Source organism: Chlorocebus sabaeus, chromosome X, assembly GCF_047675955.1.
Source record: "Chlorocebus sabaeus isolate Y175 chromosome X, mChlSab1.0.hap1, whole genome shotgun sequence".
Taxonomy (NCBI): domain Eukaryota; kingdom Metazoa; phylum Chordata; class Mammalia; order Primates; family Cercopithecidae; genus Chlorocebus; species Chlorocebus sabaeus.
In genome coordinates this window covers 151183242-151197810 of record NC_132933.1, presented here as the reverse complement: position 1 = coordinate 151197810, position 14569 = coordinate 151183242, and the positions used below count along the sequence as shown (strand labels likewise).

General features: G+C 49.7%; 1 protein-coding gene across 2 annotated transcripts in view; it reads right to left on the bottom strand.

The window, feature by feature from the left end:
- P2RY8 (P2Y receptor family member 8) overlaps positions 1-14569 on the bottom strand; it is a 76111-nt gene that overhangs the window by 21188 nt on the left and 40354 nt on the right. The window lies entirely within an intron of this gene.

The following is a 14569-nucleotide window of genomic DNA, read 5'->3' as shown; positions in this document are numbered from 1 at the left end:
GGAGAGTCCAGCTTTGGGTTTAAGGGATCCCAGCTTTGGGTTTAGGAGAACTCAGCTTTGGGATCAGAAGAGTCCAGCTTTGGGTTTAGGAGAACTCAGCTTTGGGCTTAGGAGAGTCCAGCTTTGGGTTTAAGGGATCCCAGCTTTGGGCTTAGGAGAACTCAGTTTTGGGATTAGGTGAGTCCAGCTTTGCGTTTAGGGGAGCCCAGCTTCCATCCCTCGCACCCTCAAAGTTCCCCATCTCTGTAGGCCCGGTGACCCCTGTTACTGTGATAACACCTGCCTCTGAACGAACTCGGTGTTCTATTGACTTCAAAGTGAGCTGCCAACCCCACTGAACCAGCAGCTGGCAGGCGTCGGGGGGAAGAGAGGACCTGCCTGCCTCGGCCTCAGATCACAAGGCAAGAATCCTCGCAGCTAAGCACAAAAACGCGTAGGAAAGGCTCTGAGCTCTGTCGCTCTGTGCTGATTTTCCTCTATTGCATAACCCAACCAAACAGACAGTTTGCCCAGCGAGATTTGCATGCTGCCCTCCATGGACGCCCGTGACGATTTCGAGCTGTGTTCTCTGCACAGGCAGCGGCCGCGTTTCTCTGATTTCTGTATCTCATTCTCAGAGTCTGTAACACAGGGCTTCCCCACGGGCCACAGCGCGGATTCTGAGAAACGCAAGTAGCTCTTTTTAAAACAAAATTAATGTGTGTGTGTGTGCGTGTGTGCGTGCGCGACGGCTGTTTTTTAAAGTTTCCAAGTAGTTTCCCGTGCACACACCTCTCTGGGTGGGGATGTCTGAACAGCAGCTGCAAAATCTACCTCGCTCTGGAAAGCAGGAAGCCAACTGTACGTGGAATTAAGCTAATTAACATGAAATGCCCTTCAGTGAAAAAAACCAAAAAACAACAACAAAAAAAAACCCCAGTGATTGACGTGTGGGCCCTGCCCCTGCTGCAAAAGAAGAACGTGCAAATAGCACATCTTCTGAAATTTAAGCACTTCTGCCATCACCGAGCCGCAGTGCCAATGGTCACCGGGGGTTACGGCAGACACATTTGTTCAACAGATGAGAGAGAGGTGACAGGAAGGTCTGCAGGCTCCACTTCCTAACAGCCGTTCTCCGTTTAAAGACCGTTGCTCAGGGTTAATCGACGCCGACTTGCCTCATGATAGTTTAATTGTAATTAGGTGGATTCGACTCACCCTGTTTCCAGCCGTGTGCCCCGCGGAGCAGCCAAAGAGAAAGACTCCCGGAGGTGAAACCGACACGGCCTCAACTATCTTGTTCCTGTCTGAAGTCGAAGCTGGGCTCCCTTAGATCCAAAGCAGGCCTTTCTTAAAACCCAAAGCTGCCCTCCCTCAGACTCAAAAAGAGGCTCCTTTAAGAACCAAAGAGAGCCTCCCTTAGACGCAAAGCTGAGCTCCCCAAAACCCAAAGCTGGGGTCCTTTAAACCCAAAGCTAAGGTCCCTTAACCACAGAGCTGGGCTCTCCTAAACCTGAAGCTGGCCTCCTTTAAACCCAAAGCTGGACTCCCCTAAACCCAAAGCTAAGGCCCCTTAACCACAGAGCTGGGCTCTCCTAAACCCAAAGCTGACCTCGTTTAAACCCAAAACCGAGCTACTTTAAACCCAAAGCCAGGCTCCCCTAAACCCAAAGCTAAGGTCCCTTAACCACAGAGCTGGGCTCTCCTAAACCCAAAGCTGACCTCCTTTAAACCGAAAACCGAGCTACTTTAAACCCAAAGCTGGGCTCCCCTAAACCCAAAGCTGGACTCCCCTAAACCCAAAGCTGACGTCCCTTAACCACAGAGCTGAGCTCCTTTATCGAAAACTGAGCTCCTTTAAACCCAAAGCAGGGCTCCCCTAAACCCAAAGCTGGACTCCCCTAAACCCAGAGCTAAGGTCCCTTAACCACAGAGCTGGGCTCTCCTAAACCCAAAGCTGAGCTCCTTTAAACCGAAAACTGAGCTCCTTTAAACCCAAAGCAGGGTTCCCCTAAACCCAAAGCCGGCCTCCCCTAAACTCAAAGCTAAGGTCCCTTAACCACAGAGCTGGGCTCTCCTAAACCCAAAGCTGACCTCCTTTAAACCCAAAGCTGGACTCCCCTAAACCCAAAGCTGACCTCCTTTAAATCCAAAGCTGAGCTCCTTTAAACCCAAAGCTGAGCTCCCCTAAACCCAAAGCTAAGGTCCCTTAACCTCAGAGCTGGGCTCCCCTAAACCCAAAGCTGACCTCCTTTAAATCCAAAGCTGGGCTCCTTTAAACCCAAAGCTGGGCTCCCCTAAAGCCAAAGCTGACCTCCTTTAAATCCAAAGCTGAGCTCCTTTAAACCCGAAGCTGGGCTCCCTTACACCCAAAGCTGGGCTCCCTTAAACCCAAAGCTGGGCTCCCCTAAACCCAAAGCTGGGCTCTCCTAAACCCAAAGCTGACCTCCTTTAAATCCAAAGCTGAGCTCCTTTAAACTCAAAGCTGGGCTCCCTTAAACCCAAAGCTGAGCTCCCCTAAACCCAAAGCTAAGGTCCCTTAACCTCAGAGCTGGGCTCCCCTAAACCCAAAGCTGACCTCCTTTAAATCCAAAGCTGGGCTCCTTTAAACCCAAAGCTGGGCTCCCCTAAAGCCAAAGCTGACCTCCTTTAAATCCAAAGCTGAGCTCCTTTAAACCCGAAGCTGGGCTCCCTTACACCCAAAGCTGGGCTCCCTTAAACCCAAAGCTGGGCTCCCCTAAACCCAAAGCTGGGCTCTCCTAAACCCAAAGCTGACCTCCTTTAAATCCAAAGCTGAGCTCCTTTAAACTCAAAGCTGGGCTCCCTTAAACCCAAAGCTGAGCTCCCCTAAACCCAAAGCTAAGGTCCCTTAACCTCAGAGCTGGGCTCTCCTAAACCCAAAGCTGACCTCCTTTAAATCCAAAGCTGGGCTCCCCTAAAGCCAAAGCTGACCTCCTTTAAATCCAAAGCTGAGCTCCTTTAAACCCGAAGCTGGGCTCCCTTACACCTAAAGCTGGGCTCCCTTAAACCCAAAGCTGGGCTCCCCTAAACCCAAAGCTGGGCTCTCCTAAACCCAAAGCTGACCTCCTTTAAATCCAAAGCTGAGCTCCTTTAAACTCAAAGCTGGGCTCCCTTAAACCCAAAGCTGAGCTCCCCTAAACCCAAAGCTAAGGTCCCTTAACCTCAGAGCTGGGCTCTCCTAAACCCAAAGCTGACCTCCTTTAAACCCAAAGCTGGGCTCCTTTAAACCCAAAGCGGGGCTACTTTAAACCCAAAGCTGGGCTCTCCTAAACCCAAAGCTAAGGTCCCTTAACCTCAGAGCTGGGCTCTCCTAAACCCAAAGCTGACCTCCTTGAAACCCAAAGCTGAGCTCCTTTAAACCCAAAACTGGGCTCCCTTAACACCCAAAGCTGGGCTCCCCTAAACCCAAAGCTAAGGCCCCCTAACCACAGAGTTGGGCTCCCTTAAACCCAAAGCTGAGCTCCTTTAAACCCAAAGCTGGGCTCCCCTAAACCCAAAGCTAAGGTCCCTTAACCTCAGAGCTGGGCTCTCCTAAACCCAAAGCTGACCTCCTTTAAACCCAAAGCTGGGCTCCCCTAAAGCCAAAGCTGACCTCCTTTAAATCCAAAGCTGAGCTCCTTTAAACCCGAAGCTGGGCTCCCTTACACCTAAAGCTGGGCTCCCTTAAACCCAAAGCTGGGCTCCCCTAAACCCAAAGCTGGGCTCTCCTAAACCCAAAGCTGACCTCCTTTAAATCCAAAGCTGAGCTCCTTTAAACTCAAAGCTGGGCTCCCTTAAACCCAAAGCTGAGCTCCCCTAAACCCAAAGCTAAGGTCCCTTAACCTCAGAGCTGGGCTCTCCTAAACCCAAAGCTGACCTCCTTTAAACCCAAAGCTGGGCTCCTTTAAACCCAAAGCGGGGCTACTTTAAACCCAAAGCTGGGCTCTCCTAAACCCAAAGCTAAGGTCCCTTAACCTCAGAGCTGGGCTCTCCTAAACCCAAAGCTGACCTCCTTGAAACCCAAAGCTGAGCTCCTTTAAACCCAAAACTGGGCTCCCTTAACACCCAAAGCTGGGCTCCCCTAAACCCAAAGCTAAGGCCCCCTAACCACAGAGTTGGGCTCCCTTAAACCCAAAGCTGAGCTCCTTTAAACCCAAAGCTGGGCTCCCCTAAACCCAAAGCTAAGGTCCCTTAACCTCAGAGCTGGGCTCTCCTAAACCCAAAGCTGACCTCCTTTAAATCCAAAGCTGGGCTCCTTTAAACCCAAAGCTGGGCTCCCCTAAAGCCAAAGCTGACCTCCTTTAAATCCAAAGCTGAGCTCCTTTAAACCCGAAGCTGGGCTCCCTTACACCCAAAGCTGGGCTCCCTTAAACCCAAAGCTGGGCTCCCTTAAACCCAAAGCTGAGCTCCCCTAAACCCAAAGCTAAGGTCCCTTAACCTCAGAACTGGGCTCTCCTAAACCCAAAGCTGACCTCCTTTAAACCCAAAGCTGGGCTCCTTTAAACCCAAAGCAGGGCTCCCCTAAACCCAAAGCTGGACTCCCCTAAACCCAGAGCTAAGGCCCCCTAACCACAGAGTTGGGCTCCCTTAAACCCAAAGCTGAGCTCCTTTAAACCCAAAGCTGGGCTCCCTTAAACCCAAAGCTGAGCTCCTTTAAACCCAAAGCTGGGCTCCCCTAAACCCAAAGCTAAGGTCCCTTAACCTCAGAGCTGGGCTCTCCTAAACCCAAAGCTGACCTCCTTTAAACCCAAAGCTGGGCTCCTTTAAACCCAAAGCTAAGGTCCCTTAACCTCAGAGCTGGGCTCTCCTAAACCCAAAGCTGAGCTCCTTTAAACCCAAAGCTGGGCTCCCCTAAACCCAAAGCTGGGCCCTCATAGAGCTAAAGCTGGGTTCCCCTAAACCCAGGGAAGATTTTCATCTTTGAACACAAAGGAGCGTGTATTTCTCTTGTTCCCTGGATCCAAACCCCCAGTGATGGGAACCCTCAGCTGTGACAAGGCTGCAGTGTACGTATCTCCCCACGGTGTGAGCCAGTTTCAGACTCTCTCCTGTGAAAGGCGAAAGGATCCCAGGGTACCAGGGATCATCGACAGACACTCGTGTCTTTGTTCTCTTTGTGACCTGAGGGAGGTTCTCAGGTCAACAGAAAAGGATATTTTAAAAGATTTCAAAGCAGAACCCATCCTAGGCTACCCCACAGCACAAGAAATTCACATAACAGGCCGGGCGCGGTGGCTCACGCCTGTCATCCCAGCACTTTGGGAGCCTGAGGCAGGTGGATTACGAGGTCAGGAGTTTGAGACCAGCCTGGTCAACGTAGTGAAACCCCTGTGTCTTCTAAAAATACAGAAAAACATTAGCTGGGTGTGGTGGCAGGTGCCTGTCATTCCGGCTACTCGGGAGGCTGAGACGGGAGAATTGCTGGAACCAGGGAGGTGGAGGTTGCAGTGAGCTGAGATCGTACCGCTGCACTCCAGCCTCAGCCACAGAGCAACACCCTGTTAAAAACAAAAAAAAAAAAAAAAAAGAAGCGGTAGCTGGGGCACCTTTCTGAGCAAAAACTAGAATTTTCCATGTCCTGTTCGAGTCCTGTGTGTTTGCAGATTGACTCTGAAAATCACCTGGTGGGTTGTCAAATGGTTAACCATGTCATGCACTGATTCCCCTCCTATAGGTAAAAGCTGGAGACAAATAAAGACAGGTGGAGGATTTGTTAAGCAAACATCTGATTCCTTCATGATGTAATCATGTCTTTTTTTTTTTTTTTTTTTTTTTTTTTTTACAGACAAGATTGCACTTGGTTGCTCAGGCTGGTCCCCAACTCCTAGACTCCAGAAATTCTCCTGCCTCAGTTTCCAAAAGTGTCGGGGTTACAGGTCGGAGCCGCTGCGCCCAACCCTTGATAATGTCTTTTTTCTTCTTTTGAAGGTAGATTCTCACTGGGTCACCCAGGCTGGAGTGCAGTGGCATCGTGGCTGTTCACTGCGAACCTTCACCTCTGGGGTTCAAGCAATTCTCGTGCCTCAGCCTCCTGAGTAGCTGGAACTGCAGGTGGGTGCCACCATGCCCAGCTAACTTTTTGTCTTTTAGTAAAGATGGACATGTTACCCTGTTGCCCAGGCTGGTCTCAAACTCCTGACGTCAGGCAATCCCCTTGCCTTGACTGCCCAAAATGCTAGGATTACAGGCCTGAGCCACTGCACCTGGCCCCTTAATGACGTCTTCCTGTAAATTATGGCCAAATGTGTACACATTAAATTAAATGTTACCTAATTAACGTTTTATTTACTTTTGTTTCTCTTTTATATTGTAATTAAGGCTACACGGATACATAAATTTAAGAATATTTGAATAATAGACATAATCCTGTAAAGTAATATAATATATAAATTATATATTACAGATGTTTTTATGTATGATATTTATATAGAATAATTTATTTATAAATTTATTTATAAATTATATAAATTAAGCATGTTATAAATTAATAATGTTATATGTATAACACATTTTTTCTGTATGTCGTTTTGGTGAGGGTAGCATCACAAAATATCTTATATAAAAACGGGTGAGGCCGGGTGTGGAGGCTCACACCTGTAATCCCAGCACTTTGGGAGACTGAGGCGGCTGGAACACCTGAGGCCAGGAGTTCCAGACCAGTCTGGCCAACACGGTGAAACCCCGTCTCTACTAAAAATACAAAACTAGCCGGGTGTGGCGGCAGGTGCCTGTCATCCCAGCTCCTCGGGAGGCTGAGGCAGGAGAATCTCTTGAACCCAGGAGGCGGAGGTTGCAGTGAGCTGAGATCATGCCATTGCACTCCAGCCTGGGTGAAAAGAGTGAAACTCTGTCTCAAACACAACAACAAATACAAACTTACGTATGAACGTTCCCTGCCGCACTCTTCGCAACAGCCAAAAGGTGGAAACGGCTCAAGCGTCCTTCAACAGACAGAGAGAGAAACACAACGAGGGCCCACAGCCACATAGTGGAATAGTATACAGCCATGAAAAGGAACAAGGCTCTGACCGAAGGAACGAGGCTCTACACTGTGGATGAACTTTGAAGACATGACGCTCAGGGAGAGAAGCCAGACACAGAAGGCCACGTGCTGTAGGATTCCATTTCAATAAAATGCCCAGAACAGGCTGATCCATATAGAGAGAAAGGAGATGACCATGGCTGGGGCTGGGGATGGGGAAATGGGAACTGAATTTCCCCCTAAAGGGGTGTTGCCTTTTGGGGGAATGACGAAGTGGTGGAAACAGACAGACGTGGTTGTTGCCCAGCGCTGTGAATGTCCTAGATGTCCTCTAGTTATTCGCTTTAAAACGGTGAGTTTTCCATGATGTAAAGTATAATCTCAATATGAAACGATTGTCTCTTGAAGCAGGAAGGACATCCCTTACGTTTCTGTTTTACTTCCTGTGTCTGAGCTGACCTTCCACCGCACCCCTCCTGGCTGACTCCCTGCCCGCCCTGAGTCCTCAATGTTCCTGCAATCTTAATACTCCACCCTTTTTTTGCTTGGGTTTTCCTGTCTCCCAGACAGCCCCAGCCACGGCCAGAGTGACCCTTTTTCCCCAGGGCAGGGCAGCCCCAGGGCCGAGCTTCCGCTTTTGGGGGACGCAGCGGTCACTGGGGCTGTAGCCAGCCTGGCCTCCTCATCCCTCAGGTCCCCATCGGGGTGTCTGGCGCTCACTGTGCAAGCCTTCCCTGCCTGTGGTCACTATGGCCAATGTGACCTTGGCTGGGTGTGAGTGGAGGGGAAGCGGTGGCCACTGCTGTGTTAACCAGTGACCTCATGGCGTCCGTCAGGAAGCCACAGTGAAAGGCGTCCAAGTTCTCAAGTCCAGCATTGTTTCAATTTCCTCCTTCTCTTCCCCGGCCACACACAGCTTCCTTCCTAGCTACCTGCAGTTGACAGGGAAGGAGAGTGCCAAGCGTCCTTGAGTCCTCAGGTGACATCTCCTGTTCCTGGAGCAGACGCCACATTGAATGTCTGCAAACGTTTTCTTGTGCCCCCCGTCCTAGGAAGATGTGCTTATCATCTTTGCACTACATGTGGGGACACTGAGGTGCAGAGAGCATCAGGAACCTGAACCATGAGTGACAAGGGCACGGTGCTTGGCATCCAGACCTTAGGTTTTCTGGGCGTATAGAAGACGCCCACACTGTGCTTTGCATTAATCTCCAAATACGTGCATCTGAGCAGAAACACACGTGCGCCCCTGAGCCTGAACTCTGCACCTGTCTCTGGCTGCCTGTTTCATCCTCCTTGCCCTCCTGAGGGGATTTCAGGGACCACACAGCATACTGAGAGCTCCTCAAGGAGAAGAGACCTGAGGTGTGTCATCCTGGTCCTCCCTGAGGCTGGAGCATGGTCCTGGCCTGCTGGGCAGGTGCATTTGCACCTGCTCTTCGCAGGGGTTGGGGACAAGTCAGAAAACAGGTAAAAAAAGAGGAGGCCGGGCACGGTGGCTCACACCTGTAATCCCAGCACTTTGGGAGGTCGAGGTGGGTGGATCACCTGAGGTCGGGAGTTCGAGACCAGCCTGAGCAACATGGAGAAATCCCGTCTCTACTAAAAATAAGCCAGGTGTGGTGATGTACCTGGAGCATGGTCCTGGCCTGCTGGGCAGGTGCATTTGCACCTGTTCTTTGCAGGGGCTGGGGGCAAGTCAGAACACAGGTAAAAAAAAAAAAAAAAAAAAAAAAAAAAAAAAAAAAAAAAAAGAGGAGGCCGGGCACGGTGGCTCACACCTGTAATCCCAGCACTTTGGGAGGTCGAGGTGGGTGGATCGCCTAAGGTCGGGAGTTCGAGACCAACCTGAGCAACATGGAGAAATCCCGTCTCTACTAAAAATAAACCAGATGTGGTGATGCACCAGGAGCATGGTCCTGGCCTGCTGGACAGGTGCATTTGCACCTGCTCTTTGCAGGGGCTGGGGACGAGTCAGAATACAGGTATTAAAAAAAAAAAAAAAAAAAGGAGGCTGGGCACGGTGGCTCACACCTGTAATCTCAGCACTTTGGGAGGTCGAGGTGGGTGGATCACCTGAGGTCGGGAGTTCGAGACCAGCCTGAGCAACATGGAGAAATCCCGTCTCTACTAAAAATAAGCCGGGTGTGGTGATGCACGCCTGTAATCCCAACTACTTGGGAGGCTGAGGCATGACAATTTCTTGAACCCGGGAGGCAGAGGTTATGGTGATCTGAGATCATGCCATTGCACTCTCCAGCCTGTGCAAGAAGAGCAAAACTCCGTCTCAAAAAAAAAAAAAAAATCATAAAAAATAAAAAAAGAAGAGAAGTGGGTCTCAACAGGGTCCCCAGTGTATTACTGGGGGACCAGGAGCGCCTCAGCCTGCCTCAGTTATTATTGGAGAGGCAGAAAGAGCCAAGGAATCTCACTGCCTGTTTCTGCTGTAAACCACCCTGCTGGGAAGCGGTGGATGCAAAGCTACCAACTGACCACAACTCACACTCCGGGGTGGTGTTTCCCCTGCTCGCTCTCAGGCACAGACGACGTGATCATGCCAGCTCCCTTGGTATGCTGGTCCACTGGCCCTGCGGCAGGCTGTGTCTCCACAGCAATGGGACCAACTCACAGATATCTCTTGCCCTAACTCCTGTGGCTCCTCTTCCCCATGCAGCTCCTCACGCCTGTCTGCACCCAGCACGGTCTTGAGTGACACCTTCAACCCTCCTTCTTGTGGCATCAGCCCACCATGGACCTGCCGGAGCCTCTTGGAAATCTGCATTTCATTCCAGCCCATAGGTGACAGCTCCTGCCTCCATGAAGACCCTCTCTTCCCCACCAGGTACCTGCTGCAAACTCCTTTGGGTCTGCTTTCCTTAGCTTAGAGCTGTGCACCCGGGGTGGTCTTGGTTAATGCAGGGTGTGTGTGTGTGTGTGTGTGTGTGTGTGAGACACAGGACATTCCCAATGACTGTGGAGGGAATGAATGGGTGCATGTATGAATAACACTCAGGGTGTCCACACAAATGAATAACACTCAGGGTGTCCACACAAATGTAGAGAGAATGAATGAATGACACCCAGAGATTCATTCCCACAAATGTGGAGGGAATGAATGAATGACACCCAGGATTCACTTCCACAAATGTAGAGAGAATGAATGAATGATACCCAGGGATTCCCCACAAATGTGGAGGGAATGAATGAATGATATCCAGGGATTCCTCACAAATGTGGAAGAAATGAATTAATGACACCTAAGGATTCCTCACAAATGTGGAGGGAATGAATGAATGACACCCAGGATTCAGTTCCACAAATGTAGAGAGAATGAGTGAATGATACCCAGGGATTCCCCACAAATGTGGAGGGAATGAATGAATGATATCCAGGATTCACTTCCACAAATGTAGAGAGAATGAGTGAATGATACCTAGAGATTCCCCACAAATGTGGAGGGAATGAATGAATGACACCCAGGATTCACTTCCACAAATGTAGAGAGAATGAATGAATGATACCCAGGGATTCCCCACAAATGTGGAGGGAACGAATGAATGATATCCAGGGATTCCTCACAAATGTGGAAGAAATGAATTAATGACACCTAAGGATTCCTCACAAATGTGGAGGGAATGAATGAATGACACCCAGGATTCAGTTCCACAAATGTAGAGAGAATGAGTGAATGATACCCAGGGATTCCCCACAAATGTGGAGGGAATGAATGAATGATATCCAGGATTCACTTCCAAAAATGTAGAGAGAATGAGTGAATGATACCTAGAGATTCCCCACAAATGTGGAGGGAATTAATGTATGACACCCAGAGATTCATTCCCACAAATGTGGAGGGAAAGAATGAATGACACCCAGGATTCACTTCCAAAAATGTAGAGAGAATGAATGAACGACACCAAGATTCATTCCCATAAATGTGGAGGGAATGAATAAATGACATCAGAGTTCACTTCTGCAAATATAGAGGGAATGAATGAATGACACCCAGGATTCACTTCTGAAAATGTAGAGAAAATGAATGAATGATACCCAGGGATTCCTCACAAATGTGGAGGGAATGAATGAATGACACCCAGGATTCACTTCCAAAAATGTAGAGAGAACAAATGAACGACACCAAGATTCATTCCCATAAATGTGGAGGGAATGAATAAATGACATCAGGGTTCACTTCCGCAAATATAGAGGGAATGAATGAATGACACCCAGGATTCACTTCTGAAAATGTAGAGAAAATGAATGAATGATACCCAGGGATTCCTCACAAATGTGGAGGGAATGAATGAATGACACCCAGGATTCACTTCCGAAAATGTAGAGAGAATGAATGAATGATACCCAGGGATTCCCCACAAATGTGGTGGGAATGAATGAATGATGTCTAGGGATTCCCCACAAATGTGGAGGGAATGAATGAATGACACCCAGGATTCACTTCTGCAAATGTAGAGAGAATGAATGAAAGACACCTAGATATTCCCTGCAAGTGTGGAGGGAATGAATGAATGACACATAAGGATTCCCCAGAAATGTGGAGGGAATGAATGAATGACACCCAGAGATTCATTCCTGCAAATATGGAGGGAATGAATGAATAAGTAACACACAGGCCTTGCTTGATAAACGAATGGGTGAATGCATAAATGAAAGAATGACGTGCAGGGTTTTCTCCCTAAACGTAGAGTGAATGAAAGAGTGAATGCGTGATGCCCGCTAGTTCTTGACAAGTGTGGAGCAAATGAGGAGATGAATGAATGAATGAATGCCACTCTGAGAATGCAGAGTGAATGAGTGATGGAATGTGTGGAGGACATGAGGAGATGAGTGAATGAATGAAGGCCACTGTGAGAATGCAGAGTGAATGAGTGATGGAATGTGTGGAGGAAATGAGTGAATGAATGAATGAATGAATACCACCCTGAGAATGCAGAGTGAATGAGTGATGGAATGTGTGGAGGAAATGAGTGAATGAATGAATGAATGCATGCCACTCTGAGAATGCAGAGTGAATGAATGATGGAATGTGTGGAGGAAATGAGGAGATGAGTGAATGAATGAATGAATGCCACCCTGAGAATGCAGAGTGAATGAGTGATGGAATGTGTGCAGCAAGTGAGGAAAGGAGTGAATGAATGAATGCCACTGTGAGAATGTAGAGTGAATGAGTGATGGAACGGACAGAAGGTGGCAGGGGCGGTGTTGACATTGGCCCCACCGCCTCCCTCTGGCCCACTTTGGTCCAACTCACCACTGGCCCTGACCTCTCCGCTGCATCCATGGAAACTGTGCACCCAGCACCCCTTTCCCCTGGGGTCACTCCCGCTCTGGGCTGTGTGGTTCTCTAGGACTGTCAATCAATGAGGAGAGGGGTGTGGTCCAAGTCTGTCAATCACTGAGGATGGGGGAGTGTGGTCCAAGCCTGTCAATCACTGAGGATGGGGGAGTGTGGTCCAAGCCTGTCAATCACTGAAGATGGGGGTGTGGCCCAAGCCTGTCAATCACTGAAGATGGGGGAGTGTGGTCCAAGCCTGTCAATCACTGAGGATGGGGGAGTGTGGTCCACGCCTGTCAATCACTGAAGATGGGGGTGTGGCCCAAGCCTGTCAATCACTGAGGATGGGGGAGTGTGGTCCAAGCCTGTCAATCACTGAGGATGGGGGAGTGTGGTCCAAGCCTCTCAATCACTGAGGATGGGGGAGTGTGGTCCAAGCCTGTCAATCACTGAAGATGGGGGAGTGTGGTCCAAGCCTGTCAATCACTGAGGATGGGGGAGTGTGGTCCAAGCCTGTCAATCACTGAGGATGGGGGAGTGTGGTCCAAGCCTCTCAATCACTGAGGATGGGGGTGTGGCCCAAGCCTGTCAATCACCCGAGAGGGGTGTGGCCCAAGCCTGGCCAGTTAGGGGGTCCGTCACCCTGTTCATAAAAATTATGGCAAGCAGTGGTCATTTGTCTCTGATATGGCCGGTCAGAACCCTTCAAGAGCCGTGACTTGTGGGTGCCAGGAGAGTGAGGGTCCCCTTTTTGATTCTGCTCTGAAAAGACGGGGACCCCAGACTACCAGAGACCCTCTTTCCATCCCTGTAGAAAAGGTGGTCTTCCTGAAGTCATTCCACACCCTGTAGCTGAGGGAGGCACAAAAAAGTGGGGCTGAAACGTGGGAAGAGAGAAAGAGAAAGAGGAGAGACTGGTGGCCGTTTAAGCTCCTGGATCCAGCCATGCCTGAAGTCCTCATAGAAATCCTAATTATCCAATTTGACACTTTCCACCTTGACTTCAGCGAGGTCGACTCAAGTTTCTATCGCTCGCCATAGAAGACAGTTATGCCTCAGGCACTAGGGGCAGGCAGGCTGGGCTCCCAGTTGGGAGACAGAATAGTCCTAGTTCCAGCAAGAGGGCCCTACGGAGCCCATGCCACCTGCCCTGGGCTGAGGCATGGTTATTTCAAAGGCAGTCACGCATCGTTCATCACTAATTCCCCAGTGCAGTGGTTCAAGGCTAAGAAGCAGCACCCAGCGCCCACCTCTGCCTCTTTCTGGTTGTAGGTCTTGAACACAGCCCCCCGCCGGCTCCATGTTCGCCTCAGTTTCCCTTACTGGTAAAACAGGGACGATCGTCATAGCACCTGTCTCACGAAGTTTCGAAAATCCCAGAGATAAGGCTGGGTGCGCGTGGCTCACGCCTGTCATCCCAGGCACTTTGGGAGACCGAGGCGGGTGGATCCTGAGGTCGGAAGTTCGAGACCAGCCTGGCCAACATAGTGAAACCCCATCTCTACTAAAATACAAAAAATTAGCCGAGCGTGGTGGCGGGCGCCTGTCATCCCAACTACTGAGGAGGCTGAGGCAGGGGAATCACTTGAATCCAGGAAGGGGAGGTTGCAGTGAGCTGAGATCATGCCACTGCACTCCAGCCTGGGCGACAGAGCGAGACTTCGTCGAAAGAAAGGAAAAGGGAAAGGAAAGGAAGAAGGAAAGAAGGAAGGAAAGAAAGAAGGAAAGAAAGAAGGAAAGAAGAAGGAAAGAAAGGAGGGAAAGAAAGAAGGAAAGGAAGGAGGGAAAGAAAGAAGGAAAGGAAGGAAGGAAAGAAAGGAAGGAAGGAAAGGAAGGAAGGAAAGGAAGGAAGGAAAGAAAAAGAGAGAGAGAGAGAGACAGAGAAAGAAAGAAAATCCCAGAGATAAAGGCCTTGCCAAAGTGGCTGCTGCATCCTGTGCACTCAATTGACGTCAACTATTTTTATTTGCGAAAACCAAGAACGACGTCTCCTCCCCGCAAAACAAAAGCAAAATAAAAGCAGAAGACAGGTGTGAAGAAGATTTCTGGGAGAGCACATTTTCAAGAAGGTGGACTTTTTCCATGTTTTTCTAGGCCAACCTCAGCCCTCTCTGTGACCCTCGAGAGCTTGTGCAGAGTGCGTGGCCCCTATCTTGAGGGTGTGTATCGTTTTGCAGGACTCTGGTGAGTCCGGGTTAAAAAAATCACACACCCCAAAGGCAGGCCGAGCTGAGGGTTTTCTCTGCCATTCAACCGCATCTCTGGCCCCGATCTGCTCTGTCGCTGGGGTATTTCTGCAGGGCGGCCTCTCCTCT